Consider the following 8,061-nt stretch of genomic DNA (forward strand, 5'->3'; position numbering starts at 1 on the left):
GCCGAGGTGGTGGAAAGTGGTGTCCCATCCATCAGACCAACAAACATGACTTCAATGAATGCCACATCATTATCGATGATAAGCTCAAGGCCATTGTTGCTGAGTATCACAGCAAACAGGCCAAGCCAGATGCTAAAGATGACGAACCTGAATTTCGCAGGGCCGATCAGAGCTTGGCACACATCTTTGGAGGATCTGCCATGTACGAGTCCAAGAGATAGTACAAAGTAGGTTATAAAGAGGTCAACTAACAGGACCTACTCGATACCACAAGTGGTCAGAGGTCCTGATCACCTTTAACCAAGTTGACCACCCAGTTGCATTTCCGCACCTAGCTGATACCCGGTCGTGGTCCATCCTACTATCATTAACATCAAGATACATCGAACATTGGTTGATGAGGGTAGTTCGCTTAATGTCATCTTTGCCAAGACGTTAGACAAGATGGAAATTTCAAGGTCAGAGCTCAAGGAAGGAGCTGAGCCTTTTCATGGTATAACCCCAAATTCATCCAATATACCCCTTGGCCATATCGAGCTACCAGTCACGTTCGAAGAATCTAATAACTTCCGTACAGAGAAGTTAACCTTTGATGTGGCGCACTTTGAGATAGCTCATAATGTGATTCTGGGCCGTCCAATACTAGGCAAGTTCATGGTTGTGGTGCACTAGGTGTATCAAACAATCAATATCCTAGGCCCTGAAGGGGTCATAACTGTCAAAGGGGATCCGTGTGCAGCAGTCAAATGTGATAAGCGAAGTTTGGATATGGTTGAGCACTTCTGCTGGATGGCAACTACTTCAAAAGGTGTGGAGTCTAAGTGCTAGAAGCATCAAGCCATCGTTGAGGTTAAGGACTCCAAGCTCGTAAGTTTTGCTGGCATGTCAAAGTCCAACGTGGCTACCAAAGGAGTTTACAATGATGGTGTCAAGGCAATACCCCTCTCCCGTCTGAATCAGATAAGATGGTCAAGATAGGGGTTGACCTTAATCCCAAATAGCAACTTGAGCTCATTACTTTCCTCCGGGCGAACCAAGATGTGTTTACATGGCAACCATCTGATATGCTCAGGGTCCCTCGGGAGGTGATTGAGCATTGATTAGTCGTGAAACCCGATACCAAACCCGTGGTGCGGAAACAATGAAGGTTTGAAGATGATAGGAAGCAAGCTATCGCATAGGAGGTTAGCAAATTCCTAAAAACGAGATTCATTTGAGAGGTTCATCATCTTACATGGCTCGCAAATCCTGTCCTCGTGTAGAAACCCAATGGCAGGTGGATAATGTGTATCGACTTTACCGACCTCAACAAAGCCTTCCCCAAGAACCCTTTTTTTCTTCCTCGCATCGATCAGATCGTCGACTCTATGACGGGATGTGCATTGTTGTGTTTCCTAGATGTCTATTCGAGGTATCACCAAATTAGCATGGGGATAGAGGACGAGGAGAAAACTGCTTTTGTTCATCCCTTAGGTGTATTTTGTTATGTAAAGATGCTTTCGGTTTGAAGAATGCTGGTGCTACTTACCAACGGTGTATTCAAAACTACTAACAGCCACAGATCGGATAATATTCAAATTTTATTTGAAAATTTTCACTAGCTTGCACTTCAACTAGCATTGCGAACATGAACTCGACAAAGAACACACATAGAATCGACTAGAACATTAGAATCTTATTACCCGTTAGGCGTGAGATGTCTGACAATATCTTGTACTGTTATGCCTTATTAGGTATAGTTGTTCGTCATCAACCCAACACATGCCTCTGCTGGTTCTATCCAAAACAATCAACACAAAGCTAAATAATTTTTTGCAAAAAATACATCCTTACTTAATAAATATGGTATTACTATGTAGCCCCCAACTCTCTGGTTAAGGAGGAAAACATACTCGATTTGAGAGTAAGACATCGAAAGTATGCGATGTAGCCCTCAACTCTCTACTCGATGAATCGATCGAGTAGGGAGTAAAGCCATAGCATCAAAAGTATGCGATGTTGCCCCCGACTCTCTGTTTGATGTGATAATCAAGACAGAGAGTAGAACTATAGCATCATAAGATACCTGATGTGGCCCCTTACTCTGTGCTTAATAACTAAGTTTGAGTAGAAAATGAAGCATAAGCACTATCATCAAACAATGTCACTCTCGGCTCTGTGGTTAACGTGATAGTTAAATAGAAAGTGAAGTATAAGCATACAAAATATATGATGTAGCCCCTGACTCTCTGCTCGATGACCGGGTCGAGCAGAGAGTAGAGCATCAACATCAACTCATTTTTATCGACCGCATGCTCGAGGGTATAAGTCCCCGGGCATACAACAGCAATTATGTTATAGTCATCAAGTGAAAATCCAATAGTTAGGTAGGTGAACATTAAAAACTCACTCCCACTCGTACTCATTTTCACCACAACCGTTGATTTTGATGTGTCGTAATGATACTAAACCTCTCTTTTAGAGATTAGACATGCCATAACGCCTTAGTGATGCCTCGACTTCTGCCCAACGCGCCACACAGAAGCGGCCTCGCCATTACGACCAGTGGTATCGGATCTTGACGGTGCTGTTTCCATAACATGACTTGTTTCAACAGCTATAAATAGGTACATATGGGGCTGTCCATTTTCACCTCGTCTCCTTCATTTTCTCCCTACCCATTGCCTAGTAGAAACTCATAGAGCTTCAAACCATGGCTTTCACTCTATCGTCATCTCCTAAGCCATGTTCAGAAATAGGAGGAGTATGACCTCTAGCCCCAAGACCTATTGCCATGGTTCCACCCAGTGCCATAATCATTTTCTTCAACGAGGAGGAATCAATCGAAAGGCCTAAGAGGAGAAGGAATAGAATGTTCGTCGGAGGTCATCGACCCTTCACCTGCCACCTCTGGCATTTCCTTGATGCTGACCCTGTAGAACGAGCTGTGCAGGAGGAAAATGAAGATGGTGGTGATCTTGATGAGATCATTGACCTAGATACCATCGAGGTCTTCAACGATGGAGCCCCCAAACCTCCGATGGTAAAGAAAGTACGGTTGTCTTCTCCGTCAACAACCGATAGATCGCCTTCGCAACCTACGGAGGGCCACTCAGCATCATCAGTGCGGTCAATAGCTCCAGCAGGATCTTTGCCTCGGCCACCTTCTCTGGCCCTTACGCTGGTCGACGGCCGATCCCGGGATGATCAGCTGATGCTCCATGGAGGAACGAAAGAGATTCCTCGACTCATTTTAGGGCAAGTAGGGATCCACATACTTCTGAACTCTTGAAGGTGGTGGGTCTTCACAATTTGAAAGAGCTAGGCGAATCCTTTATGTTAACAATATATAATAGGATAGTCAATCTGATAAGAATATAATCGACTTACCTTTGACTTACCTTATCTATGAATGGAACTGTTAGAGTTGGTCGATGTGCAACGAGTTTTCGAGTATCTCGCCATTTGGAGTAGATAGTTGTACTAATCCAGGTTGAGTTACTTTGACTACTATATAGGGCTCTTCCCACTTAGGTGATAACTATGGTGCTAAGTTTGTTTTTGCACCTTTCATAAAATAAGGTCCCCAGTAGCGAGTTTTCTAGGTTGGACTTTCTGACTATGATATCTACACAACACCTGTTGATACTTAGCTGCTCGAATGGATGCTCGATCGCATACTCCTTGAGTAAATTGATATCGTCCACTCTTGATTACTCTTGCCCTTCTTCTGAGTAACTTTCCACTCGAGGTGATCCATATTTCAACTCTGTCGGGAGCATTGCTTGTGTTGTATAGACTAAGAAGAAAGGAGTTTCACTGGTGAACCTGTTAATCAAAGTGCGAATGATCCATAGTACCAATGGAAGTTGTTTCACCCATCATTTTGAGTATGCCTTTAGCCTGCTGAAAACTCGAGTTTTTATACCCTGCAAGACTATACCATTAATGCGCTCAACCTGACCGTTACTTTGAGGGTGAGCTGCTGAAGCGAAACAAGTTTTGATGCCAAATTCTTCATAGAACGCAATAAAGGTCTAACTTTTGAACTGACTTCTGTTGTCTATAATAATCCAATGTGAAAGTCCAAATCAAGCAATTATGGTCCTCATGAACTTTTTAGTCGCTTCTACATTTATCTTCCCCAAGGGTTCAGCCTAGATCCACTTAGTGAACGTGTCGATAGCCACGAATAGGAACTTATAACCACCTTGGGAACGATCCTAGGATATCCAAGCCCCAAATGGAGGAAGGCTAAGAAAGAGGAATTGTTTGCAGAGTTTGAGCTGGTCGAGTGGTCTGCCTTCAAAAAAATTAGCAGCTTTCACACTTTTTGACCAGCTCGAAAGCATTCTGGAGGGCAATCGGTCAATATAATGTTTGGCGGAAAGCTTTTCTAACCAAGATGTGGTAACGCGCATGATTACCACACATGCCTCCATGGATATCGAGCAATATTTATTGCCCTCTTCCTAAGGGATGCACTTCATCAAGATTCCCTTACTCCTCTTTTGGTAGAGCTTGCCGTCTACCAAAGCATAGAGCTTGGACTTACAAGCAATTTTCTCTGTAGATGCATCGTCATCAGGGATGTCTTGACCTTCGAGATAGCCTTGGTACGGAGTCATTCAAGTCGGTTCACGTTCGAGTAGTGCAGCTATTGTGTCGAAAGTTCTGCCTCCCTGACCTGACCGGACTACTGGTAGAGTTGGGCATCATCCGTTTCCCAAACTATCGGGACAGATGGTTTAAGGAGTTTCTCAATTAAGACTCCCGTGGGAACTAATGCTCAAGAAGAAGTGAGTCTAACAAGCTCATCCGCACCAGAGTTATCACTCCTTCTGATGTGCATTACTTCTAGGCCTTTAAACTTCTCCTCAAGCTTTCACACCTTGTTCAGATAAGCCTCCATGTTGTCGTCCGAGCACTGGTACTCCTTTTGCACCTGATTTATGACTAGTAGTGATTCCCTTTTCATGAGAGGTCGTCTGATTCCAAGTGATGAAGCTATGCGGATCCTGTTTACTAGTCCTTCGTGTTCTGTAACATTGTTGGAAGTTTTAAAATTTAATTGAACAATGTATTTAAGTTCATTGCCCGTTGGAAATTTAAGTACAATGCCATCTGCTGAGCCCTGAAGTGAGCGATCCATCAAAGAAGAGCGTCCAGTGGTCCTCAACCACACTTGGCTTTGTTTCTTCAATGCTTGTCCATTCGGTGATTAATTCTGCTAGTGCTCCCAACTTAACACTTGTTCGTGGTGCATAGTATACATTGAACTCATTAAGCTTGACCGCTCATTGCGTGATTCGTCCAGTAGTCTCCCTGTTACGTATGACATCCCTCAGTGGATACATTTTCACAACAGTGACTTTGTGTGCCTGAAAATAGTGTCATAGCTTCCAGAAAGATATCAAGACTGCATATAGCAACCTCTACACTTGCAGGTACCATAGCTTAGCATCAGGTAAGACTTCACTCATGTAGTAAACAGGTTTATGAACCTTGGCCTTTTTCTTGAGACATTCCTGCTTAACCACCAGGATCGTGCTTACAACTTGCGGGGTTGCTGCAATGTACAAAAATATCTCCTTTTTTGTTAGGCGGTGTTAGAATTAATGAAGATGACAAATACCTTTTTAGATCCTGGAAGGCATTCTCCACTTCTTCTGTCCACTCGAGCCGGTCGTGTTTCTTTAGCAACTTGAAGAAAGGCATCCCTCGCTTGCCCATCCTAGAGATGAATCGACTAAGGGTTGCTATGCATCTTTTCAATTTTTGAAATTCTTTCCATGTTCGAGGTGACCGCATTTGGTAGAATGCCTCGATTTTACATGGATTGGCCTTGATGCCCCGACTTGACACCAAGAAGCCAAGAAGCTTGTTGGACAAAATGCCGAGTGAGCACTTCTTGGGATTAAGCATCAAAACATCCTGAGTTTGTTGAATGTCTCCTTGAGGTCGTTAATCAATGCACCTTTAGTTCTAGACTTGACTACAATAGCATCAAAACTACCCTAGAGCTACATCAGATGGATGTCAAAACTACATTTCTTAATGGCAACTTGCATAAGAATGTATACATGGCTCAACCGTAAGGTAGGGTCATGGAAGACAAGGAACACATAGGGTGTAGACATAGAAAATCTATTTATGAACTAGAGCAAGCTTCTAGGAAATGGTACCTTATGTTCTATGAAGTCATAAGAAAAATCAGCTTCAAAGAAAATTAAGTGGATAACTCCATTTATATTAAGGTTAATGGGAGCAAATTTATTATCCTGGTACTTTATGTGGATTATATTCTATTGGCTAGCAGTGATAATGACATGATGCATGAGACTAAGTAATTTCTACAAACCAATTTTGATACGAAGGGTCTTAATGAAGCCTCTTACATTTTGGGAATTGAGATACACTAGGACATGTCCAAAGGGGTATTAGGTTGATTCCAAATGGCTTACATTGATAGAGTTCTTAAAAGGTATAATATGCATAATTGTTCTGCATCATCTGCTCTTGTTGTTAAAGAGGATAAGTTTGGTTTGTTCTAATCCCTAAGGAATCAATTAGAAACTGATCAGATGAAGACGATACCTTATGCTTTGTTAGTCAGGAGCATTATGTACGCTCAGGTCTACATTCATCCCGACTTAGATTATATAACAGGGATGTTGGGTAGATATCAGTCTAATCTAGGATTAGAGCACTGGAAAATTGTAAAGAAGACTTTACGTTATTTGCAAGGCAGTAAGCATTTCATACTCACGTATAAGAAGTCAAATAATCTTGAGGTTAAGGGTTATTCATATGCTGACTTTGCTAGGTGTGTGGGTACAAAAAAGTCAACTTCAGCATATATTTTCACCCCTCGTGGGAGGAGCCATGTCCTAGAAAAGCTCCAAACAATACCTTACTACATCTTCTATGATGCAATATAAGTTTGTGGTATGTTATGAGGTTACTGGACATGTTATATGGCTTAAGAATTTGTCCTAGGGCTCAGAGTGGTTGACAACATAACTATGCCGCTCAAGATATACTGCGATAATAAAGCTACAATTTTATTTTCAATTAACAACAAGTCAAGTGGTGCTACCAAATACATTGACATTAAGTATCATATTGTGAAAGATAGAATTCAAGATCAAACTATTGAGGTCGAGCATATAAGTACAAAGTTCATACTTGCCGGCCCATTAATTAAAGGCTTACCGCCAAATATATTTAAAGAACATGTTACCCGCATGGGTTTAACAGATAGCATATGATTCTGAGGTATTTACTTTAATATCTCAGTTTCATGTTCTGGATACAAAGGACTATAAAAAAGAAATCAACTCCTAAGAAATAAGTGAGCACCCATATCAAGATGAGATTGTGTACTATTTCCTCCGATTGCAAATGTAAGTCGTTTTAGACTTGTGCACAAAGATTAAGAAAGTAAATTAAATGACCTTATTACCCTTCATTTATTCTGCATCGGAAAAGATAACTTATTTATTTATGAGAGTGATATCATTTATTAAACAAGGGCAAGACAGGAACAAAAGAGAAAAAAAATACATAGAAGTTCGAGAATGACTTATATTTAGAGAATAGTTGAGGATGCTAAAACGAACTATATTTGCAACCAGAGGGAGTATAGTTTATGAGGTTTGGTGGCGTTTAGTAGCGATTGTGACTGCATTATCTTGATGAGCTGTCTTGTTAAGTATGAACTAATGATGCTCAGCCATTTAGTCAAGTGAGAGAATTTTAGTTTTGATCTTGGCCACTCCACAATCTAACTAATCTAGACCGAATCCTAACTAACCTAGCGCTATGATTGACAGCCGCCCTATCCAAAACTGATTTGGTCGCCATATAAATTGAGGGAGCCGGTGGCATGGTACTTTTCTCTCTGCCCACGTCCACAACACCCTCACACACGTCCCGATCATGATCGGTGGTGCTCAGGTGGCCGAAGGCCATTGACCAATGCAGCCCGATCATCTACGACTCTGGCGTCATCTCTGGCGATCACCGACGCAGCTACCCCGAGTGTACTGATCACTGTCGTTGTTGTTCCCTAAGTGACCA

This window comes from Phragmites australis, chromosome 6 (genome assembly GCF_958298935.1).
Source record: "Phragmites australis chromosome 6, lpPhrAust1.1, whole genome shotgun sequence".
NCBI classification, from domain to species: domain Eukaryota; kingdom Viridiplantae; phylum Streptophyta; class Magnoliopsida; order Poales; family Poaceae; genus Phragmites; species Phragmites australis.